General features: G+C 38.4%; 1 protein-coding gene across 2 annotated transcripts in view; it reads right to left on the bottom strand.

Annotated features, from left to right (window-relative positions):
* Nucleotides 1-27,139, bottom strand: part of XPR1 (xenotropic and polytropic retrovirus receptor 1) — a 230,753-nt gene that overhangs the window by 105,650 nt on the left and 97,964 nt on the right. The gene's annotated exons all lie outside the window — the stretch shown is intronic.

Here is a 27,139-nt window from a genome sequence, read left to right as displayed (position 1 = left end):
ATTTCTAACTCTACATAAAATGCTCTTTCTACTATACCATGAAATAGGTAGTACAAATATTATTATTCCCATTTTACAGATGAGGAAACTGGCTTAGCAAGTTCAAGTAGCTTTGTGGTCAAATCTCACCACTCAACTGAAAGTATCCTCTCCAAAGTGACCTACTAAATCAAATGGTCCTTTCTCAATCTTCACCCTTTTCTACCTTCTTGCAGCACTGATCTATTGATCAACTTCTTCTACCCAATTATCTCACCTTTCTGGGAATTTATGACACTGACTTCCTTTGGTTTTCTTTCCTGGCTGACATTTCCTTTTCAGTCTTCTTTGCCCCCTCTACAGGTACTCCTCAAGGATCTGTTCTAGGCCTTCTTTTCTTCTGTCTTCTCTACACTATTTCTTTGATGAACTCATCAGCTCCCAAAGATTTGACAACCATCTTTATTTTGGGAGATGATTCCCAAATCCATACTGTAAACCCCCCCTTTCTCTCTAGAGTTCTTAACCTATATGTAACTATTAGATAATGGCCAAAACAGAGTTCATTATCTTTACTCAAGAACCACTCTTCTTCCAAATACCCCTATTTGTGCTGAAAGTATCAATTGTCAGACACCCAGGTATGCAAACCTTGACATCATCCTGAACTCCTCTATTTTCTCTTACCCTTTGCCTGGACCACTGTAATAGTCTTATTGATCTCCTCTTCTCAAGTCTCTCATTCCACTCCATCTTTCACATACCTACCAAAATGATTTTTCTAAACTGCCAGTCTGACAATGCCATTCTCCTACTCAATAAACTCAAATGGCTTCCTACTGGCTCCAGGATCAAATGAGAGGTCTTCAGTTTGACTTTTAAAGCACCTCATAAGTAGACCACCACTGACCTGGGCACCCTTATTATACAACATGCCTTGCATTCTACTTTCAGGGCAAACTGGTTTTCTTGCTCTTCCTTACCAATGACATGCTATTCTCTACCTAGATACCTTTCTATTGGCTGTCAACTATGCCCAAAATGTACCACATCCTCTTTTTAGAATTCCAAGTTTCCTTTAAAACTCTACTCAAGCACTACCTTCTAAATGAAGTCAAAAACTTTACCATGTATTTATCTGGTACATACGTACTTAAGTACCCGTTGTCTACCTGATAAAACATAAGTTTATTGATTGCAGGAACTGCTTGACTTTTGTTTTTGTATCCCCAGTACCTCTCATTGAGTAGGAGCTTAATAAATGTTTGCTGATTGACTGATAAACACTGAGGTTCCTCCTAGGGTCTACAACCAGGATCTTGATTCTATGACCTTAACATTCAAGCCAAAATTTCTGATAAGGACTTTGGACATCTGGATGCTAAATGAACTATAAGATGATAATCCTGTACAATACTACTCAACAACTTGATATGATATAAACCTTTAAAATGAAGAACTGTTTTCACTGAAGGCCCTTCACTTAATCTCCAAGTTGGAGAAGGGAAAGGAATAAGCATTTAAATGGTGCCTACTATATGCCAGGCATTGTGTTAAGTAATGCCCATTGTCCCGTTTTTCTTTCTCCAGGTTTGCTACCCAGTCTGGACCCCAGGGGTCAGCCATTTCAAGAATGCACTCATCACTAACTTAGAATCCCTTGTCCTTTTGACCTAAACCAATTACCATTCTTACAAATCATCGACTCTGTAATCCTTACCACCCTCTTTCTCTGCACCCAATTATGGACTGACAGCTCTGACGCAGAAAGTCATAAAATGATACTGATTTTCACTAATTATAAACTTAAGCTACTTAAGCTTACCCAGTCCATGACTGTTGCTCATATTTTTTTCTTTATCTCTTACTCATATTGTAGTGAATTCCTCTGAAAGGACTCTGCAAAACCTTAAATAATAATAACCATAACTAATATTTATATAGTGATTACTTTGTGCCAGGTACAATTAATAAGCACTTTACAATTATTATCTCATTTAATACTTACAACAACCTTGGGAAATAGGTGCTATTATATGCTATTATGATCCCCATTTTATAGATGAGGAAAATGAGGTAGACCAAGGTTAGATGACTTGCCCAGGGTCACACAGCTAATAAGAATCTAATGCAAAATTTGAATTCAGGTCTTTCTGACTCCAGGCCCAGCACTCTATCTACTGTATCACCTAGCTCCCTACTTAAAAAAAGCACTACATATTAATGAGTTCTTACTCACTGGATGTATTTCAAAAAAACTTTCATTCTCTGAAAACCTATAACTTTGCCCTTTAACTAAGCTAATTATTGCTTATTTTACTAAAAAAAAAAAAATGAAGTTATCCAGCCTAAGCACTCTCGCCTCCCCTCCTTCACATTTTAACCAACCTTGCTACAACCATTCCTGTCTGACAAGAGGGAGTCCTCCCCCCTTTCCAAATCTAGCTGCTCCTCATTAGCTCATCCCTTCCTAACATTTCTAGTACCTTTTAGGGTTAGGGTTTTTAATGGGAATTTGAAGATCTTTCTTGCCCCTTAATAGACCTAAGGGGGAGTTTGAAGACCTCCCCTGCTTTGAAAGTAAACCCTAACCCCTAATAGGCTGAATGTGGTCACATGGAGCCTGTGGTGGAGGGAATTTGCTAAAGGGTGGAGCAGAGCCCACAGGAAGCTTCCTTGTTGTGAAGATAAACTCTGCCCCCTGGTAGGCTGAATGTGGTCACATGGAACCTGTGGTGGGAGGAGCTCTGCTGAAGGGAAGTAGAACCCACAGGAAGCTGGGGGTGAGAGCTAGCCAGACTCTGGGGGTAGGGGATGCTCGTTAAGGAGATAGAGAATATTTGTGAGTAAATATTGATCTTGTATTGGTTTGTGGGAAGGCTAGAAGATGGCATGGCTCTCAGTGTTATGATTTCTGAATATCTTTGGTACTATGATGGAATCAGCTTGCTGGTTTTGCGATTCAGTTTTCTTGTATCTAAATAAATCCTTCAGTTCTATCCTCTATCTGGAGAATCTAGTATATTTTGTGATCAAACATCATGTGATACTTATAGTCACATATCACATATCATGATCGTGGGTGCTATAAATATTGCATTGGCACTACATCTGGTGGTGAGGATGAGATTGTGAAATATCAGACCTCTAGTTGGAGGCAGAAGGGATTTAGAAGAAGAAATGGCTCTCCCAGGATGGGATTATTTGCCTTATGCCTCCCCAGCAAGAGAGGGGTCTAAAAATACAGCACATTGGCCGCTAGGTGGTGCAGTGAATAGAGCACTGGCCCTGGAGTCAGGAGGACCTGAGTTCAAATTCGGCCTCAGACATTTAATACAAAAACTAGTTGTGTGACCTTGGGCAAGTCACTTAACCCCAATTGCCCTCCAAAAAAAAAAAGGTAGAAGTACAGGGCTCTGTGAAAACTGGGAACAGAGACTGCAGCAGGGAGAAGCTAGAGATTTAGAAACATGTTTGCAAAGAATACCAATAAAACCTGGGAGAGAGCTAGACGTAGTGAGCAGAAGAGGCTGGATTTTGCTAACAGTCTACTGTATTGTGTGTAAAAGCAGAGACAAGTTGTTACAAGAGTTGGCTAAGGGCCAGCATTCACATCCTCCTTTACTTTTTGTTTTGTTTTTGGAGAGTAATTGGGGAATATCCTCCTTTAGAAAAGCAACTTGGAGAGTCTCAGGTAGAAGGAGAGAGTACTGGAGAGTCTTTAGAAGCAGAGAGGGCTGTTGTAAATTTGGCTCAGAAAAAGAAGCAAAAAAGTAAAAGGAGGAAAATTTATATAGCTTTGGTAGAGTCTGAGCCTAGTTGCTATGACAATGACTGCCAGGAAAGTGATACAATGTTACTGAATGTTACATTGTTTCATGGTGAAGCTTTTACAGGGGCAGAAACTTGTCACAATACTGAGAAGAAGGCAGGAAAGTCAGGGAGGGCAAGCAGTGTTTAAGAAGATACTTGAGGATTTCACTCAACAGGGGATTACTGATATTTTTGAGCAGATTCACCCAAAAGATGGGAGAATCCTTAAGTGTCTTGGATGGTAAGAATCAGTGACAAAGGGGATGCTGGGATAGCAGTAGATAAAGTGGACTGCTTGAAATTTTAAGTATTTGCCAGAATCCTTTTACCAGCAAGCTTTTAGAGATTCTCATTTGGCAGCAGGTAACAATGCAACCAATCTGTTAGCTTCAGCTGCTGATGCATGCAATAGAATGTATCCCGCTGATTCTATGTGGCCTAGTGGAGACAGACCATGGGACTCACTTAGAGACTCCATGATAAAGTTGAAAGAAGTAATGAAAATTGCTATCAAGGTTGGAAGTGCAGATATGTATCATGATATCCCCTTAGCAGTTCTTCATAGAAATATCATGGTGAAGACAATTCCTTCTGCTTATAAGCCCCTACTTCTGACTCTACTAATTGGTGAAATAGGGAACCCTCTTTCAGAGGTGTGAGATAAGATTTCACAGCTAAGTGACTTAGGAGAATGGGAAAATGATCACTTTCCTAGAGAGAGAAGAGTAAATAGCCAGTGGATTCAAAGACAGAATAGACTGCCAAGAAAGAACTGTTTACTGCTGTATTGAAAACAGGGGTTGCTTTTAGGAAAATTGATGGTATTCCAACTAATGAACTATACAAAACATATCAAGAAAATGGGCTTAATGTTAGACAACGAACTGCCCCTACAGATGCTCCTGAACCATTGTATCCAAGTTTGTCACACCTTCAGGGAAACTCAGATTAAAGAAAGTGCTGGGATAGGTGGAAGTGGTCAATGTACTGAACTTGTGGCAGTGTATCAAGTCATTGGAATAGAGTGAGGAGGACAGTGTCATATATTCTGCTGTGAATGAGGTTATGATAGTGAGTTCATAGATTCCAGAGGCATGGCTGACCCTATATTTGTTTCTTTTTGACTTTTTGCCTGTTAAACTTGTTTGTGAGATTTGTTTTCTGCAGGATTGGTACCCTCCACCTGCAGATGCCTGATTGCTTAAGCCAGATGTCATCCCCTGTCCATGATTGTGATGGGCTGGCGTTGACCAAGTTCCAGATGACAGCTCTACATCCAATTTCAGCTTGGAGCAGCTTTGGAGAAGAGACCTTTGACCCTTACCCCAAGATTTTGAGCCCCATTCATTCGAGGGGGGAAGGATGGGGTGCTTGTGCCCAAATCCCCACCCTAAGCCACTGTTTTATGTGCAAAGTTTTTATATTATCCCTGTTATATTGTTGCAAAGTTCTGTTTACACCAGTTTTTCCACCAGTTATCCCTAAACTCTCATTTATTGTCAAGGTATTTTTGCTATGTAAGGGACATGAAAGATCTTGGGACCGAATGTGATGGGAATGGGAATTTGAAGATCTTCCCTGCCCCTTAAAAGACCTAGGGGGGAGTATGAAGACTTCCCCTGCTTTGAAAGTAAACTCTGCCCACTAAAAGGCTGAATATAGTCATGTGGAGCCTGTGGGGGAAGAGTTTTGCTGAAGGGAAGCAGAGCCCACAGGAAACTGGTTGAAAGCTAGTCAGACTCTGGGGGGAGAGGATGCTCATTAAGGAGATAGAGAGTTTTGTGAGTCAATATTGATCTTGTATTGGTTTGTGGGAAGGTTGAAGGATGGCATGGTTCTCAGTGTTATTATGGCTTCTGGGTATCTTTGGTACTATTGGCTTACTAGTTTTGGGATTTGGTTTTCTGGTGTCTAAGTAAATCCTTCAGTTCTATTCTCTACCTGGAGAATCTGGTATATTTTGTGATCAAATGTCATGCAATACTTATAGTCACGGTCTTTATCATGATTGTGGGAGCTGTAAATACTGTTACTGGTGCTACAGGGTTAGAACCTTTTAGAATAAATCATTCCTTTATCTCTTAAGTCTTCAAACATTCTTCCATGGGCTCCCTCCCCTTTTCCTACATGCATGCTCACTTTACCTTCATCATTAAAACAAAACAACCCGGATTTTACCACCTCCAAAGCTATTGTCTCATATTTTACCCTTCCCTTCAATGTCAGGCTTTTAGGAGGAAAAGGAGATAGAGGTAAGGACTCAAATTCAAGTTCTCTGACTTCAAATCGTTCCACAGAAACACACACAGAAGATATTAAAAGGCCTTGAAATCCTGTCATTTGAGGAACTATTGTGCAGGGAAGGGGAGAAGGGAGAGGGAAACATGATGGCCATTGTCAAGTACAGGAGGACTTTCATGCAGAAGAGCAATTAGAATTTGGCTTATTCTGACTGGCTCTGGGGGACAGAACTAGAAGCAACAGGTAGAAATTGATGAGTGGCAGATTTTTATTTGTTTTACAGAAAATCTTTGTAACAGTGCTATCCGAAGGTAGAATGCACTGCTTCAAGAGGTAGCTCTTACTAGCAAAGGTTACATGTATACCCAATAGTAAATTATTTAACCTAAAAAAGTTACAAGTCAAGCTAAAGTAGAGGGAGAGTTGGTGCATGATTTTTTGTTTGAAGGTGACTGTGTACTCAATGCAGTCTCTGAAGCTGAGATGAAATAAGGAATAGATCCATTAGCTGCCTGTGCTAATTTTGGCCTAACAATGAACACCAAGAAAACAAAAGTTCTCCACCATCCATTCTGCATGCTGTGGATGCACACATACATGATGAGGTTAACACACACATTGCCAGAGATAGTTCAGTGTTTGGGAGATTTGGATGGAAAATGTAGGAGAGAGGAGTATATCAGACTGTCTACTAAACTGAAGGCCTACAGAGCCATTATGCTGACCTCATTGCTGTATGCTCATGAAGCCTGGACAGTATACCAATACGCCAAGAAACAGGATCGCTTCCATTTAAATTGTCTTAGGAAGATTCTGAAGGCCATCCGGCAAGCTAAGGTACTAGACACTGAGGTCCTTTCTCAAGCTAAACTGCTAACCATTCAAACTCTACTGCAGAGCGGACAACTCCCATGGGTTGGCCACACTGTTCAAATGCAAAATGTGTATCTGCCTAAGAGGCTATTTTATGGAAAACTCACAAAAGGCAAGCACTCACATAGAGGTCGGGAGGACATTCTCAAGGTCTTTCTGAAGAATTTTGGAATGAATTGCATGTCACTGAAGACCTGGCACAGTACCACCCTACCCTGCATGGCATGCCCACATCAAAGAAGTCACTGTGCTCTATGAGCAAAGCAGAACTGCAACAGCTCATAAGAAATGTGAGATGAACAAATTTAGAGACATCTCTACTCAAACATTCACATGGACTTTTGTGCCCAACTTGTGGAAGAGTTTTCAAAGCTGATATTAATCCAACCAGCTAACCACCACACTGTACCCTGACTCCAACATAGTGATGTTATCTTGGTCCTCTTCAAGAACAAAAGACGACAACCAAATGTCCACCTATTAGGGATAACGTAGAGGGGTTTCTCAATGAGGTATGGGTTGACTAATAAAATCTCTTACAGGTTTGCATTCCTGAGCACTGGTATTGATTAAGAATGGAATTTAGACAGGGGTGGCCAGGTGGCTCAGTGAGTAAGAGCACTGGCTCCAGTGTTGGGATGACCTGGGGATCAAATCTGGGCTCAGATACTTAGCACCACACCCAGAAATAACTGGCCGTGTAACCTTGAGCAAGTTACTTAACCCCGATTGCTTAAAAAAAAAAAAGAATGGAATTTAGAACAGTAGATTAAGTGTTCTGTGAATGTAAAATTCATGTTCCAAAGGGTACTTTTTATTTTAATAGTACCTAACCATGTTTCCCTTTGGATAATGCCTACTGGCTCCATCCAAACCTTTTCTAGTTCTGGAACCATGATCATATCAACTCTGCCACTATTTTTGGAAAGGATTTGACAATCTCCTCCTAGTTCCTAGAGGCAGCTAGGTTGACACAATGGATAAAGATTGAAGTCAGGGAGACCTAAGTTCAAATCCAGTCTCTGGCACTTACAAGCTGGGTGACCTCAGATTAGTCATTTTATCTGTTTGCATACATCTCTTTTCACAAATGTAGAATGGGAACAATAGTACTTAGCACAGTGCCTGATATATAGCAGGAACTTAATAAATACTTGTTTCCATCTTTTCCCTATGGCTCCACTTATCATTTCTGAGACTGAGACCAAAACACATTTCCCTTTATATGGTGATCTCTTTTTCAATGGATTCCCAAAGTGGGCTTTACTGCCCCTGGGGGGTGCTGGAACGACCGAGAGGGGTGGGATGGGGGTGGTGGTAGTAGTTGGAAATTGATACAATTTTTTAAAAAACCTGTTAAAGGGTTAAAGAAAGTAGATTTCCAGGGGGCAATGAGTAATTTTTTTTTTAAATGGGGCAGTGGGCCAAATAAGTTTGGGAACCTTTGTTAGACCATAAGCTCTTTCAGAAAAGGGGCTTTCTCCCCTTTTGTATGTATATCTCCAATGCTCAAACAGAGTAAGATATGATAAACATCTATTTGTTAAGTGCCCACTATGTGCCAGGCACTGTGCTAAGTGATGGGAACAGAAATTCAGAAGAGAAAGACAGTCTCTGTCCTCAGGAAGTTTAAGATCTAATGAAGAAAGATAATAAACAAAAGGAGTGGGATGTGTATGTATCCAGCTGGGGTGGGGAGGGAGGAGCTGATAATGTGGTGGTGGTGATGTCAAAGTCAAGCTCAGAAACTAGCAGCCAATGGAGAGATAGCTGGGATTCTGAGTCCTTTAAAAGAGATACTATGGAAGGAGTTGGGGGTTTTGTTTTGCTTTACCATTCAACCCTCTAATCAGAGGGGCAGAAGCATTGAGGATACAGATGAGCTGTGAGTACCAAGCTGAAGCAATCTCCATGACAATGAGTTTCTTGGAGTATATTATATTAGTTTATTCTGGGAAGGGAGGAAGGAGAGGGGGATGATAATGATGGTGATGGTGGTGGAGGTGGCTACAGGCAAAACAGTTGTCAGTCAAAGCATTTATTAAGTGTTGAGGGGCCATCTCTTCTGAAATGGGTGATGGTGGAGAAAGTGGCAGAAGGCATTTGGGTTATGTGAGATGACAAGGATGAGGGTAGAAGGGCGGGGTTCTCAGTGAATGGCCTCTTTTTCAGTAAAATATGAGAAAAGGCTAGCCCTCAATAAAGGATTTCTTCATTTATTTATTCATTCAGTACAAAAAATTAGTGCCCATGTCTTTATGGATGCATGCTTCACATGTAGGTTGGAAAAGATAACTCTGAGGGTCTTTCCAACATTGATTCTATGGTGCTAGGAAGCAAACACAAGACTCAAACACAAGTCTTGTTACTCCAAGTCCAGCAGTCTTTTCATTACATATGAGATGCTTCTCTTTTATTTTCATTTAAGTGAAACAATTACAGAAAGGAAACTAAGGAGCACAAACATTTTATTATTTGGTTCTTGAGAGTAGCTAATATGCTACATTATATATGATCTAAAGTCACTTCCAAAATTCCATTTCAGCCAGCTAGGTGGCTCCATAGTGCACAGAGCACTGACCCTGGAGTCAGGAAGACTCATCCTGAGTTCAAATCTGCCCTCAGTCATTTACTCGCTGTGTGATCCTGGGCAAGCCACTTAACCCTAATTGCCTCAGTTTCCTCATCTATAAAATGAGCCAGAGAAGGAAATGGCAAACCCCTCCAATACCTCTGCCTAAAAAACCCCAAATAGGGTCACAGAGAATCTGACATAAGTGAAAAGTGTTCATTTAATGTCAACAGAAAATGTCTAGAGCCATGAACATATACATTCAAACATGACTTTCCACCCTCTCTTTTACCCCCCTGTCCCAGCAAAGATGTTAAAGTATGTCACTGTTATTGTCACAGGTGATATAAATCCTGGAATGCTTTCTATATTTGCAAATATTTCTATATTTGAACAAATTTATTTATAGAAGACAGTTATTCCCCAAAGATATTAATTAGCCATTACATTTTTCTCTCTTCATGCTGGACATAATTTTCAGCAGTTTTAGTGAAAGATGAGCTCAAGCAGACCCTACACATTTAAAATTAAAGACATGCTTGTGAGATTTTTTTTCCCCTGTTTTTTGAAGGGGGGAAGGCAGGGCAATTAGGGTTAAGTGACTTGCCCAAGGTCACACGGCTAGTAAGTGTTAAGTGTCTGAGGCGGTTTTGAATGCAGGTCCTCTTGACTCCAGGGCTGGTGCCCTATTTACTGTGCCATCTAGCCACCCCAAGATTTATTTTAATTATTATTGTAATCTGTTCTTTATCCACATATATAGGTTGTCCCAACAGTCTTAGTGTAGTTTCAAGCAGTATGAAACTGCAGGCTGACTTCTAGGATACACTGTATTTACTTCTGTGCATAAACTATATTTCATCATACAATAAAGACTCCTTGAGGATAGCGATCATTTCATTTTTACGGGCACACAGCAGAAGAAAGCATATTAACATTTAATTAACTGAACTGAAGGCACTACGCTATGCACTGGAGAAATGATAACAAAAAAGTGTTAAATGAATTCATAATCTAGTAATCTTTAATGAATTTATATGTTAGAGAATAAAAAAATAAAATTTTCTCCTTAAATTTTACATAGATAAAAACATGGTAGCCTCAGAAGTAATGATAGTTAAAAATAAAATGAGATAATATAAACATCTGGAAGACATTTAGGGGAAAAGTGGGGCAACTAGGAGGTACCTATTCATTCAACAAGCATTTATTAAGCACCTTCTATATGCCAGTCAGAGTGCTAGATACTGGGAAAACAAAAATGAAAATTAAACATCTTTCTCTCAAGCAGTTTACATTATGTTGGGAAAAAACGAGTACCCATAGGTTAAATACATTAAAATAATTTTCATAGAAAGCAAAAAACTGGCTAGGTGGCACAGTGAATAGAGCACCAGCCCTAGAGTCAGGAGGACTTGAGTTCAAATCCAACCTCAGACACTTAATGCACAAACTACCCGTGTGACCTTGGGCAAGTCACTTAACCCCAATTGCCCTCCAAAAAACCAAACAAACAAAAAAGATAGCAAAAAACCTGGGATAGATTCACTAATCTTAAATTGCTCCCAGATCTCTGTAATGGTAATGTAATTTTGAATTTGAAGATCCCTGTGTGTTGGCAAAAGTAGCAGGTACTAAGCACTTAGTAACTGATCAAGCCTCTCTTGAGGGAACAGAAGGTATGAACTCCTGTCTCCTGTTACTGACATAACAGGAAGGGAGGGGTTAGCTGAAACAGGAAGCTAATGTTGTGTGTATATAAGGAAAAGTCCCAGAGAGGCACAGTCAGAATTTTCTTGAGACCAGCATCTGGTGGAAGAGCAGCTACAGAAGAGAGAATGGAGAACTGAGCTAAAATTTCCTGAGAACTTGTAGTGGTGGAGCTTCTTCTGAACAGGATCCTAGGAGCCAGGAGCCCAGGTGACTGAAGAAGTATGACTGGGATGCTGAGATTTTGTTTGTTTGTGGCTTGGTTGAGCCTTTAATTCCCTGGAGCAGAAATCGTGAAGAATCTGACATGGACCAGACCCTGTGAACTTCAGTGTGGAGCAGGACCTACCCAGAGAGCTGGTCAAGGAACTAGGAGCTGTCTGCTATTGAACCCAGGTGACAGTCTGGTGAATCCAGGTAGAATCTGAGACCATGGAAGGGGATCCAAGGAATCTGAGAACAGGCCCCAAGTCAAGATGGGGGGGGGGGGGGTCTCTCCTTGGGTACTGAGTAATTATGGAATTATAGTTTACTAGTGACCTAAGGGGTGGAGGGTTTTGTGTATGATAGTTAGATTGCTGAATAAGTGACTGAGTTAATCAAGACTTTGCCCTAAGAGTGGAAGACTTTGACTACTGTACTTTGAGATAGTGTTACTGATAAGTGACTGAGTTAACTTAGTTACTCCATGAGTGGAAGACTTTGACTATTGTACTTTGAGACTATGTTGTGAATATTATATTGTGATTTTCTGTGATAAACTGTAATACTGTGAATGCTGTACCTTGATTTTTTGTGAAAGTTTTGCTTTGATTTGTTATAGAATAAATACAGTGATCACTATACTGTGTAATTAGAACCTTAAAAGCTGTTCACTGTAGCATTCTTCTGGAAAGCTGCTTGTGCATGGCATTACAATCTCTCTAGTAGAATAAATCAAGACTAAACGGTTCCCTCTAAGTAGGATACTTCCTATATCATAAACTTCTTTAATAATCCTACTATATAATCCACTGATTATGCATCTAACATCAATACTCAAAAGTTAGTCAGAAACAAAACATTTTTATTATCTATTTGTTCAAGGCCAGAACCTATTCTTTTGCTCAAATCTCATATTTTTAAAAAAAAAATTCATATAGAAATCAGAATATAAAGGCACTCATTTCATTACCAAGCTAGCTGTTCTACCAACTGATTCGTCTTGTGTGCAGACCCTCCAGGATGGCACAACCCCCTCTCTGAGGCTTATTACCTGGGTGCCCTTGCTTACACACTGAATCTGTACCAAGTTTCTCACTTTCTCAGAAAATGATTTTAATTTCTGTACTTTAACTATGAGTACATGGACTAAGTGGCTTCTGAGATCCCTTCCAGTTCTAGATCTAGGATTCAACCATTTCCATTCTACAAATTATGAATTCTATCCCCTAATTCTCAGTCTCAGTGTGGATTCTCTTTGGTTTCAATCTTCAACTTCTGGATTCACCTTGGTTTACATTTCTCAAACGTTATTCAAGCTATTCTTGTAGGAATAAGTAGGATGTACACTGGGTTGAGGAACCTGTGGCCTTGAAGCCACATGTGACCTTAAAGTCCTCTAGAGCAGCCCTCTGACTGAATCCAAATTTCATAGAGCAAATCCCCTTAATAAAAGGATTTGTTCTGTAAAACTTGGACTCATTCAAAAAGCCGCACCCAAGGATCTAGAAGGCCACGTGTGACCTCAAAGCCATAGGTTCCCTATCCCTGAACTGTATACTGTAAGAAAGGTTAAAAGAAATTCTTCCTCTTTCTTTTAAGAAAGACTTCATTTGTCATTTCTTTCAAGCTTCCTCCTATTAAACGAATGCCATCTTCAGGAACAGTCTTCCACATATAAGAACACTAACCTAGAATACAATGGTGGATCTACTTTAAAGAGGTCATGGATGGCTTAATTTCCCTGAAGAGAATGAATACTATTCAAATTCATTTTTCTTTAATTATTTTCTATAATTATTAAAAGAAAATGGTTAGCAGGAAAGTAATAAGCAAGCAATTATCAACTAAAGGGAAAGATGTTTCCAGGATATCAAGGTGAAATGACACAGGGTTATTAAATAATATTTTTGTAATGTTTCGTTAATGGAATTTTGTAGCAAAATAACATTCAAGGTTGACATTTTAGATTTTTCAACATTGCACAAAAAGAGATTTTACTGTTCACTGGATTTCACATGATTAGAAGCCTGGTACTAATTGTTCTGGACAATATAAGACACCAAATTACAGTAAAAATTTAGCCACCAAAAGATTCAAATAACACAGTGGAATTTAGCGGAAGAAGAGATGTTATTATAAATAAATAAATCCAACCCTCATCATTTACAGATGTAGAAATTGAGGTCCCCAGAAGTTAAGTGACAGACAAGGCCACAGAGGTAGTAGCATGTGACAACAGTCAGATGACCAATAAGTTATAAAGCAACTACTGTGGATAAGGCACTGGAGAAACAAAGATAAATGTTAACCAGTACCTGCTCTGTCAAGGAGCCTCCTTTTATAAGGGGATACAAGAACATGGATAAATACGTACAAAAAACATCCAAGATAAATAAAAGGTGATTTTTGAGTGCTACAGAATCAATGCTTTCAAATTGTAGTGCTGGAGAATACTTTTGAAAGTCCAGTGGACAGCAAGGAAATCAAATAAGTCAATACTTAAAGAAACTGATTCATAGGAAGAACAAATATTGAAGCTAAAGCTTAAATAGTCTGGCCACATAATGAGAAGACAGGACTCATTGGAAAAGACCTGATGTTGGGAAAGATTGAAGGCAAAGGAGAAGGGGATGGCAGAGAACGAGACGGTCAGTGTCATGGAAGCAATAAACATAAACTTGAATAGATCTCAGGAGATGGTAGAGGACAGAAGGGCCTGGTGTGCTAAGGTCCACAGGGCCACAAAGAGCCAGACACAACTGAATGACTAAACAACAAGCCCTGCCTTACAAAGGAGCTGCAAAGCCCCATTATATTGGTAATTGCTAGTCTCACAAATAAACTGAATGTGCTTGGAACTTTATGCCTCAGTTTCCCTTAATTTCAAGCACAACACTCTAAATAATCTCTCCAAAAGGTATACAGACTAAAAATTTCAATTCATGTACTAGATAGAATACTAATACAAGAATAAAAAATCTTCAGGTATTAAAATTATAAAGGTTAGAAATAGACCTGGAAGAGACCCAAGAGCCCTTTAACCAGTAAAATTACATACAGGAACTTAACCAGAGAGGTCCAGACCATGTCTATAGTGTAACACATTAAGCAGGGTACACGAGAGGCTAGGGAGTCAAAGGATGTGGGTTTAAATCCTTCCTCAACAATATATTCCCTATGTGAGTGACCTAGGGCAAGACAGTTAAGTTCCTTGGGTTCCATTTGTTCATCTGTGAAATGAGAGGGTTGAACTAGACAGTTCCTTCAAGCTCTAAAGCTGGACCCAATGTACAAGTGCTTGATAAATGCTTCTTGACAAACAGTAGGAAAAGTTTCACATGTAAAACTATATATAGAGATAATTTTTGTAGTAACAAACAATAGTGTGCGGTAAATGAATGTAATATCATACTATTATTCCATAAGAAATGGTAAATGACTAATTCAGAGAAACTGGGGAAGATTTATATGAACTGATGCACAGTATAGCCAAAAAAGTAGAACAATTCATTTGGTAACAACAATCATGTAAAAGCAGAAAAACCCCTAAAAGATCTGCAAACTAATCAGCACAGGCCAGTCATGACTACAGAAGATTTAGGGTAAAGCATGGGCCCTGACTCAGCAGAAAGGTGGCAGACTCATAAAAAGTACAGCCATTTTCAGTCATGTGTAGATCTGTTTTATTTAACTACACCTATTATTTAGAGGTAAGGTAGATCCAGTGGAAAGTGGTAGTGATCTTTTTCTAAAAAGTACAGATCAATAAAACTTAAAACAGAGGTTAGAATAATGAGATATCTTAAAGAATGTCACTGGGACTTCTGATGGATGCTTTGCTGTTTAACATTTCTCTCACAGACTTCGATGAAACAATACATAGGATTCTCATCAAATGGGCAGATAACACAAAAGCAAATCTAATCAGATGAAATATAAAAGAGAAATTTAAAATGTTACACATGGATTCAAAATATCAACTTCACAGACGAAAGATGGGAACGTGTGTCTAGACAACAGTGCACAGAGAACCTCATGCTCAAAGAATTTTGTATGATATGTCAGCCAAAAAGCTATTATGATCATAGACCACATTCTGGAAACCCAGGGTCCAAAACCATACAGGTAATAAACTCTGTTGTCAAAGCCTATTTTACCTGTGTAACATCTCTTACATATGTCCCCTTCTCTCCTCTGACTAAGCCACTACTCTGATGCAGGCCCTTATCACCTCACATCTGGACTACTGCAATAGCCTGCTGGTGAGTGTGTCTGTCTCAGGTTTCTTCCCACTTCTATCTATCTTCCACTCAGCTGCCAAAGTGATCTTCTTACAGCTCAGGGCTAACCAGGTCACTTTCTCTATTCAATAAATTCCAGTGAGTACCTATCACCTACCAGATCAAAGATAAAATCTTCTATTTAGCTTTCAAAGCCCTTCATATAACCTGGCCCCTTCTTATTTTTTCAGTCTTTTTATACCTTACACACCTTTTACTCCCCACTACCACCATCACCATTTATACTGCAATCCAAGCACACTAACCTCATTGCTGTTCCTCACTGTGTGAGCTGTGGCAGATCCCTTAACATCACTGGCCCTCAGTTTCCCTTTCTGCAGTATGAAGGAGTTAGACTGGAGAATTCTAAATTATATATAATAATAGCACCTACCTCCCAGGGTTGTTGTGAGGATCAAAGGAGATAACTGTAAAGTGCACAGTTAGCATAGTGCCTGGCATGTAGTAACAGCTATGTAAATGTTAGCTAATTAATATTATTCTAGAGTTACTTCAGCTTCTGTGAAACTCAATTTCACAGAAATTAAGTTAGGTATTCAACAACTGCAGGTCAAGAAGTAGACAAAAGGCATTTGTCATCCATTTGGTCATTCCTCTATGAATAAGTAGAATGATATCACCCTCTCTGAATAAGTAGGATGATAACATTGAAACAGTGATATACCTCAAATGAAGAGTTCCTACAGTATTCTAGGGTTTGATGAAATTAGATCTAAGTTACCTTCAGGCAGAAGTATTTGTAGGAAAGCATGGTACAATGGAAAAACCAATGGATTTAGAGTTAAAGCAACTGGGTTCAAACCTTGCCTCTATCACTTACTGACTGTGTGAGCATAATTAAGATACTTAATTTTCCTGGATTTGTTTCTCTCATTTAAAAACAAGAAGACTGAAATATATGTAATCTTTTAAGATCCCTTCCAGCTCTAAATCTATAAGCCTATGAACCTGACAGTGCTAAATACCTTGATGAGTACATTTCTACCTATTTTTATTTCCTACTTAATAGTGATAATTAGGGAATTGTTCAAACAAAGTAACTTTTGAAGTTGCCTCTATCAAAGAATCCTGTATGATCTTAATACATACCTCTCCTAGATTTATGAGGATAATTCCAAGAGCTAGAAAAATTATTAGTTTCTTTAGTACATTTTCTATCAATCAATGAATGTTCTTTAAAGGGACAAATATGTGGTTAAATATTATCTCTATGCTTCTAAAAGGCAAAACCTCATGGACAATTCAAGTGTATTCCAACAGGATTTTCTGAAAGCTGTAAGCCTTACAGAACTCAGATGAATAGTGAGTCTAGGTAAAGGAAAAGCTTCTAAGGCCCTTTCAAGGGCTTCCAGATGAGAGATACATTCCTCTTGAGACTACAGAACATCATCAGTCCCTCCACCGACCTTCTCCATGCAGATACAAGCATCAGTATCTGGACTAGTGGAAGAGGGATGTCACATGACAAGTCTTAGACAACAGGGTGATTTAAGATCAGAGGTTGGTTTGCCCTAGCTTTTATAGAGAGAAAGCACTTCACTTCTAACACTATTTCCTGCAGGCAATCCCATTTCTGAAACATCTTTAAAAACTCTCGTAATTAGCATAGCACAGGCCTGCATAACCTGCAGCCTGTAGGTCATTTACAGTCCCTGGTGGCACACCAAAGGATTTTGGGAGATAGCAAAAAATGTAGAAGAAAACATCCTTTGTACAAAGAGGAAATCCTTTGCCATGCCACAAGTGGTCGAAGGCCATAAGCGCTGCTTGTGTAGGCCTGGCATACGTGAGGATGAGATGTAGTCAGCAGTCCTGGGAGAGAAGTAGGGCACTCAATAGTTCTGGTACTAAAGATTATCTTAAGAACTTTGGTAGAAGCTATTGTATAACCTACTGCATATGATTTTTGTAAAAAAGAAAAAACAATGAAAAAAGAAAAAACTGTTGAACTTTTGGTCTGCAAACAGAAAAGATTATAAAAAAGCATATTTAATAAAATTTTGTTTCTGAGGAAGTAAGTCTCCCAAAATGGGGCCTGAACTTGCCATTTCAGTACTGAGTAGTAGTAGTAGTATGAATAGGAGCTGTAGTAATACAAAATAATGTCAAGATGAACTGATATGAAATGTTTAATTTTTCATGGCATGGGGTTAGGTTTAAGAAGGAATCAAAACAAAACATTTTATTAATTACTTGACATACACAGACAAAACCAAGTGACACGGTGTCACTGAAAAACACTTTAAGCAATTACTTCATCTTGTGGTATATTTCTCTAATGATGTCAAAATATCATTTGGACTCATAGAGTATAAAATTCTTAAAGTGCACCAAGGGACTCAAAGCATCAAGAATAAAAATGAATCATGAATGCAGGTAATATTAACTAATACCTTAAGGGTGCTCCAAAAAAAGACAAATCAAGTGTAAAACTATCAAGTTATACCTGAATGTTAAGAGACTAACTAGCATTTTGAATCAAAGCTGGTAAAGCAATTAACAATTATCTATACAAGATTAACTTACACCTTTGTAAATGTAAAGTAGACCATATCAGATGTGGAAAGTATTCTAATAAAACCCATACAATATTAAGAAAAGTTAGAGCCCATGACCCTAAGGCAGGGGTGGGGAACTTGTGACCTTGAGGCCACATGTGGTCTTCTAGGTCCTCAGATGTGGCTTTTTGACCGAGTCCAAGTTTTACAGGACAAATTAAGGGGATTTGTTCTATGAAGTTTGGATTCAGTCAAAGGGTTACTTACACTTGAGGACCTAGAGGGTCACATATGGCCTTGAGGGCACAGGTTCCCCAACCCACCCCAAGACATGTATAGAAACATTACTATTTCCCAGCCAAAGAAAAGGAAAAATATGAATAAACAATCTCAGCATATGAGATAAACAGAAGTACTTTTGTAACAGGACACAGGGCTTCATCAAATGCTAACAAAACTTATGAAACAGAAGTATTCAACTTAATTTGAAGGTTTACCAAAGTGGTTTAACTTTGGATGAAACCTACAAAATGTCTAAGATTCAAGAATGAAATAAAAAAGTCCTCCATGGGTAGAAGATGCCCGTATGAACTCATGAACAAGAAGTTGACAGAAACATTAAACAAATATCTGGGTCGTGTAGAAAAGCATGGCTTATGATGGAAATTCAGGTCACTGTCACCAGAAATTACAGAAGGACTATCCTTAAGGAGTCAAGAAACAGTGATCAATACAGATTATATGCAAAGACAAGGCAGAAATTGTGCTATACATATCTGAAGACTGTAAAAACTTTAGTAACTCCCCCCAAATCTAGCAGTTTTAGAGAATTGTATACATCAGAATCTCATTATTTTTCATGGACTAACAAATGACAAATCTCAATAATATGATATACAGACCCAATATACCCTGGAGAACTTAACCAAATAAGTGTACTAGAATCAGACTGTTATCACAAGCTAAATTATTTTCCACAACTGTGTGGGCAAAGGAACATAAGCAGAACCAGGGCAATATTTACACAGTAAAAGCAATATTATAAAGATAATCAACTAAGAAAGATTTGGTAACTCTGATCAAAACAATGACCCACCACAATTCCATAGAATTTATGATGAAAAATACTTATCCATCTCCAGGGTAAAGATGGAAGCATATTTTTCCCTTTCTTTTTCTTGTCCTGCCCTCCCCACCCCGCCTTGGGGTGGGGGGGGGGGTTGGGAGACATGGCTAATAAGGAAATTTGTTTTACAGTGATTTAATATATGTAATGGGTTTCAGGTTTCTTGCTTTCTCAACAAAATGGAGTGGAAAGAGAAAATTTGGAACTGAAAATAAAATTGAATTTTTTAAAAAAAGAAAGCAGAAAAGAAACACCAAATGTATGCAAATAATATCAGACTAGAATTTGATATTAGATATGATATAAAAGGTAGAATTTTACAATTATTTCTAGAGCCCTGAACAGTGCTGGATGGTCAATAAATATTTGTGGACTCACAAGCATATAGCTTTGAAATAAACTGTGAATTCTTGGGCATGTTCTTTTTAAAACACATTTTCCTAAAGAGTATAAACACATGTAAAATATATTTTAATTTTGATAGGTAGCACTCATTGCTCTTTTCATTAGAAGCATATCCTGAAGTTCATGTCAGATCTGAATATAGATTACATAAGTGCTTGTTTATGACTGACACTGTACAATAAAATAGAATTATTTTAAAGTACAAAACACTGAATTTATTCTAGCCTACTACATTAACAATATAGAGGGCCAAGAGAAACTTGCATTCCAAATTTAAGTTAAAACTAGTTTGACTATGGATGTATGCAGAAGAAACTAAAACTTGAAGAGACTAAGTATACAGATTTGTACCTTTTTATCCCTTTAGATACGAATTTCCTTGATGTTCTGGAGCTTGATGGACAGAACGAATATAATGTCATAAATAAGCATGAGGATCTGGAGGACCACAAAACCAACAGGAAATTCCTCTTTAAGTTGGACTCTGTGCTGGATTTCTACCATCACAGAAGTGAACATTCTCACTTTATTATTAGTCACTAAACAAGGTTCTTTCTATTGTCTTATCTTTCAATGAATCTTGGCTGATTTATATACGTATGGGAAATGCTTTGTTATATATGATCCTATAAATCAATATTTTATTCTCAATATTAAGGAAGATGGATTTAAGTATATTCATTCAAAAAATCTTAGACAACTGATAATTCAAACATACTACTAATACAAAACATTAACCTGTAAATAATCTCTACTCTCACCATCTTCAAAATGGAAACATCATTTCAGCACAAAAAAAAACCCAGAGGGACAAATGTGTCAGCCTGAGAGGCAATGTGAACTCTATTGAAGGGTGCATTATGACAGTCTGCAAGCACACAACTTTACAAAGGAAAAATGAAGAAATATCTAAGTCCAAGGGGGAGAAGAAAAAAAAAACCCTGTTACAAAAGAAATTGTGTGAAAAACATTTTTGTGATAAAAGTATATTTTTGTTAAATGTCACGTTAAAATTTTAAGTTTATCAAGAACACAGATAAGATTATTAATATGTACCATACCCTATATGAAATCTATACTCTCTGCTTCTCTATTTTTGTTTGTCTGTCTCTGCCTACCTCTGTATATCATTCTCTTTCTTTCCAGAGCAGACCTGTGATTCATTGGTATGAGAAACTCCTGATGAGAAAACCTCATCTACTAATTCTGTGTATGATCTGTTTCTGTGTTTTGAAGTCTTAGCTGTGTTCTGAAGTCCTGGGAAACTGAAAAGTTAAATAACCAAGTTCATAAAGTCCTGAGTATCAGTCAGAGGTAGGATTTTAACCCAGATCTTTTAGATTCCACCAGACTTACTCTTTCTCTCTTGACTGGTCCTCAATGAACTCTCTCAGCCACAGTAAGCACAATGAAATCCATTTAAACACTCTTTGGTTCATCCAAACTAAATATCTTGCTGTCACTCTCAGCATCTATTCTACTTCTCTGTGCCTTTGATCAGGCTACCCCTATTGCTGTAATGCACTCCCTCCTCACCTCTGTCTCTTAGAATCCCTAGTATTCTCATTTAGGTCAAACACAATCTCCTAGCAGAGAGTGAAGAAATCTGAGGATTCTAAATACTGGAACAGGACTTATAATTTGATAAAAACTGATGTAACTTAGGAGAAAAATCTCTTTAAGAGTTGATTTCCAGCCAACATGGCTGCCTAAGTAGAAGACAGATTATTGAGCTCCAGAAAAACCTAAAGTCTGTTCAAGAAAACTGTGAGAAACAACTGACTTTTTCCACCAGAAAACTACACAAGAGATTAGCCAGAAGGCCAAAGGGGCTTCCAGCAAAGTCAGCACCCTGGTAGGGTAGCTGCCCACACAACCAGTGTTGAGCCAGGGACATAGGTAGCCTACAAGGCTGTGTCTGTAGGTAAGAAAAGCAGAGGGCTCTACTAACAGTTAAAGCCTCAGGGTAGAAACTTAGTGTTAGAGAGTCTACGAATGCCTATATGTACCAGGCACAGTGCTAAATAATACAAATAAAAACAAAATACAGGCCATACCCTTACAGAGATCACGTCTAAAGAAAACGGTAGAGAACAACCTTCACATAGGTAATGGTGCCTTCACATAGGCACCTCAGGACCAGAGACTCTTAGGTTCCTCATGATGAAATTTCAGAGAAGGCCATGAAATGCAAAGATGTGGCACGATGTGGAGGACGAGGAGGATGGAAGAAGGAACCTAAATCCTAGGAAGTAAGAGTCAGAATAGGAAGCCAGGGGACCCAGGATAAAACCAAGCAGGGATGACATCCCTCCGTTTTGCTGCCTCCCCCCAGATAATGGCTCCAGCACAGAGCCTCAATTTAGGGAACTAACATGGAAAGATAAGTATAAATCAAAGAAAACATCAACAAATATTGAAAATTATTTCAAATATAAAGATCCCAAAAAGATTGTTTCCTGAGATACTGAAAGGTTAAATGACTTGCCTACAGTCATTCCTCCGGTATATACCAGTCATGGGTTGGACCCCAATCGTCTGACTTGAACACCTCACTGATACTCATATTGTCATCTACATAGCCTTCCATCACTGTCAACATCATGCTGTTGTCAAGTTTGTATTAGCAAACTTGAATAATTAACAACCGATCTGTCATACTAATTTTGTGAGAATAGACTTTAATTCACTGATAAGGAACCAGGATCAATATGCATGTCTTTATAGCTTGGTCTGAAAGTTGGAGTCAGAGCATTTCGGTGGTGCTTTGAATGCTGGCTATTTTAGCATTCTATACTAAAATCTAAGAAAACAAAACCAAAAGAACAATATAATGATGACATTGACAAAATTCAGGTCAAATACAATGGAAGAATTTAATATCAAATCATTAAAGGCAAAGCTTACACTTTTCTATTTAATAACAAGTAAACCAGAAAGTATGACATGATGTGACACAAAGAAGATATTTTATTAAGTAGTTTGAGTTTTACATGGCAATCTGTAGAAAAATTATTATGGGTCTGTCTTTGTTTGGAAGTGTCTTTTTATTAAATTCTGTTAAAAATCTCCCAAAAAGAAACAAATAATCATATGGTTATGATTTAAGCCAAGAAACAGGAATCAAGAACTTGGATCTAAACCCAACTGTGTGGTCCACCAAAATGATTTACACACTTTCCTCAGATATGTTCAATGAACACACGCTTATTTCCAACACAAGGAAAATAAATTTACAACTAGCAAAACACTCTGAAAGTTAAGATTAAGTACTATTTAAATTTCCAACGTAAGAGTTAAACATGAGAGGCAGAGGCAGGCCTGGAAAAGGCCTGATCAACTCGGAGGGCAAGTTGTCCCACCAACCACAAGGGGCACTACCAGCCCTATCATCAAAGGGCTGGGACTGGAAAGAGCAAGGTAAGAACCAAATGCAGGGGCCCCTGTCCCGGACAGCAAATACTCCTGGGGCTACCACTTCATAGCCCAGAAATTAAAAAAAAAAAAAAGCCCCTATCAGGACCTCCAAAGACCAGGATAACAGAGTGAACCTTGCCTGCTCCAACCACCCCCCCCAAAAAAAACCATAGTAACTATTGCCCCAGGGCGAAACCCTCTACAGTAAAGGCTTAGGATCCCTAGAGGAAGGACGTGGCTGGGGCCCTTGTAGCAGCAAGCACCCCAAGCGTCTTCAGGGTTTGCAGCTACCACAGGTTCTTGGATCTGCTTTGTTAAAGGAAAGCAACTCAAAATGGGTTAACAAGCTTACTTTAATCAGTCAGACATATATCGTTTACCTTATTCAGGGGAAAAAGGTCAGCACCCCAACTTCAAAATATACAGACAGAATTATCAAGACAGAAACAGATCAAGTGGACAGATTTCCAAACTGTCCAACCATTACATCCATACCCAGTCAACATCTGGGTTTCCACATCTGGGTTTTTCAAAGCCGGGGGACTCTCAACAACGGCTTCCCAGAATTCAGATCAAATCACAGAACACTTCTCAAAGTGAGTCCCTAAACAAAGCTACACATCAGGGCTTATATAGCCTTCTCCTGGCTCAGAGAATGTAACAACCTTTTGGACCCACTGGCCAATCAAAAAGTATCTACTGAAAAACAAGCCTCCCACCCCAGGCTCCAGGTGCAGTTAGCCTAGGGGCAGGGAAGATCTTTAAAATTTACATTCTCATTACAGCCCTGCCTCAAAATGGGTAAAAAGCAGACTACAAAGACTCTGGAGTCCTACTATCCTCAGAGGGAGGAACCAAACTCAGAGGAAGGCAATGTGGACTCCACACCCACAGCTGAAACATCAACAGGGAACAGGTCCCAAGCACAGAAAGCTCTCCTAGATGAGATCAAAAGAAACTTTGAAAACTGAATGAGAGAGATAGAAGACAAAATGAATAATTCTCTCAAAACCAAAACTGCAGAAGCAGAAAAACATTATAATGAAGAAAACATCTCTCTAAAAAGAAAAGTGTATGATATGGAAAAGGAGCTCCAAAAATTAACCAAGGAAAATGATTTGCTAAGAACTAGAATCAACCAAATTGAAACAAATAACTCTATGAGGAACCAAGAATTAGTCAAACAAAACAACAAGAATGAAAAATTAGAAAATAAGGTAAAATATCTCAATGGAAAAATAACTGACCTGGAAAACAGATCCAGGAGAGAGAATCTGAGAATCATAAGCCTACCAGAAAATCATGAAGAAAAAATGAGCCTGGACAACATTCTCCAAGAGCTCGTTAAGGAAAACTGCCCTGAGATACTAGAACATGAGGGTAAAATAGAAATCGAGAGAATCCACCGGACACCTGCTGAAAGAGATCCCAAACTAAAAAGTCTTCGAAATGTTGTGGCCAAACTCCAGAACCACCAGATAAAAGAGAAAATACTTCAAGAGACCAGAAAGAAACAATTCAAATATCGAAGGTACACAGTGAGGATCGCACAGGATTTGGCAGCCTCTACACTGAAAGATCAGAGGCAGTGGAATACAATTTTCTGGAAGGCAAAAGAGCTCGGGTTACAACCAAGGATCACATACCCAGCGAGACTGAGCATATTCTTCCAGGCAAAGAGATGGTCATTCAATGATATAACAGAGTTCCTGATAAAAAAAGCCAGAACTCAATGGAAAATTCAACCTCCAATTATGAGATGCAACAGTGACGTAGAAAGGTAAACAAAGAAAACACACACACACACACACACCCTGCTATTTGATAAGAACAAACTGGTTATAGACAAGTAGAGGGTATGAGTATAAAATACACAAAATTACTATTAAAAACAAATCTCATTAAGGGCTACAAAGGGACTGCAATGGGAGAAGAGGAATGAATGAAATGGAAAAGGGTAAATTATGCCACACAAAGAGGCATGAAAACAGTATAGCAGAGGAAAAGAAGGGAGGGAGATGAGAATCATATGAGCTTTTCCCTCATTGGTTCTGGAGGAGGGAATAACAACCAGTTAAGCATAGGACTCTACGGAGAAGAAAAAACCAAAAGTATCATTTTAGAGGGAAAGAAGGGAGGGAGAGGAGCTTCGCATGAGATTTGTTCCTGTCACTCTTGGTGCGAAGGAGAAATAACATACTTCATTAAGTATAAAAATATCCTACAGGCAGTAGGAGGGGGAAAGGACTATGAAGGGGGGTGGGGTGGTTAGTAGGGAGGAAAAAAGGGAAAAGGGGAGGAAAAAGTAGGGGGGCTGACATGGGAATACTGAGGAAGGCAGTGGTCAAAAGGAAAACTATTAAGGGGGGAAGGGAGAAGGGGGAAAAATATGAGCATTAACAGGGGAGGGAATAGGATGGAGGGAAAGAAACAGATAACAATCATAACTGTAAATGTGAATGGTATGAACTCTCCCATAAAACTGAGACAGATAGCAGAATGGATTAAAAATCATAATCCTACAATATGCTGTTTACATAAAACACGTTTGAAACAGACGGATACACACAGGGTAAAGGTAAAAGACTGGAGTAAAATATATTCTACCTCAGCTAAAGTAAAAAAAAGCAGGGGTAGCAATCCTTATCTCAGATAAAGCAAAAGCAAAAATTGACCTAATTAAAAGAGATAAGGAAGGAAACTATATCCCGTTAAAAGGCACCACCGAGAATGAAGCAATATCATTACTTAACATATATTCACCAAGTGGTATAGCATCCAAATTCCTAGAGGAGAAGGTAAAGGAATTAGAGGAAGCAAATTAGAGGAAGCAAAACTATACTAGTGGGAGACCTTAATTTCCCCCTCTCTGAACTCGATAAATCCAACCTCAAAATAAACAAGAAAGAAGTTAAGGAGGTGAACAGAACTTTAGAGAGGATAGGTATGATAGATCTCTGGAGAAAACGGAATGGGGATAAAAAGGAATATACTTTCTTCTCAGAGGTTCATGGCACATACTCAAAAACTGACCATGTTCTAGGGCATAAAAACCTCACAATTCTATGCAGTAAGGCAGAAATATTAAATGCATCCTTCTCAGATCATAATACAATAAAAATTATATGCAATAAAGGGCCATGGAAAGACAGACTAAAAACTAATTGGAAATTAAACAATTTAATCCTAAAGAATGAGTGGGTCAAACAAGAAATTATAGAAACAATCAGTAATTTCATTCAAGAGAATGATAATAATGAGACAACATACCAAAATTTGTGGGATGCATTAAAAGCAGTTCTTAGGGGAAGTTTTATATCCCTGAGTGCATACACTTATTAGAATTAGAGAAAAGGGAGGTCAATGAATTGGGCATGCAATTGAAAAACCTAGAAAAAGAACAAATTCAGAATCCCCAATTAAATACTAAATTAGAAATACTGAAAACCAAAGGAGAGATTAATAAAATTGAAATTAAGAAAACTATTGAATTAAAATAAAACTAAGAGCTGGTTTTATGAAAAAACCAACAAGACTGATAGACCCTTAATCAATATGATAAAAAAAAGAAAGAAGAAAACCAAATTATGAGTATCAAAAATGAAAAGGGTGAATCTATCTCCAATGAAGAGGAAATCAAAACAATAATTAGGAATTATTTTTCCCAATTGTATGCACATAAATTTGACGATCTTAGGGAAATGGATGAAAATTTACAAAAATGCAAGTTGCCCAGATTAACTGAAGAGGAAGTAAATTACTTAAATAACCCATCTCAGAAAAAGAAATTGAATAAGCCATCACTCAACTACCTAGTAAAAAATCTCCAAGGCCAGATGAATTTACTACTGAATTCTATCAAACATTTAAAGAACAACTGATTCCAATACTCTACAAACTATTTGGGAAAATTAGCGAAGAAGGAGTCCTACCAAATTCTTTTCATGACACAAATATGGTACTGATACCTAAATCAGGAAAAGATAAAACAGAGAAAGAA

Source organism: Petaurus breviceps, unplaced genomic scaffold, assembly GCF_028583685.1.
Source record: "Petaurus breviceps papuanus isolate PSGF00001 unplaced genomic scaffold, PetGlider_PUasm1.0 90895, whole genome shotgun sequence".
Taxonomy (NCBI): Eukaryota; Metazoa; Chordata; class Mammalia; order Diprotodontia; family Petauridae; genus Petaurus; species Petaurus breviceps.
The sequence above is the reverse complement of the archived record's forward strand: the minus strand, read 5'-3'. Positions and strand labels throughout refer to the sequence as shown.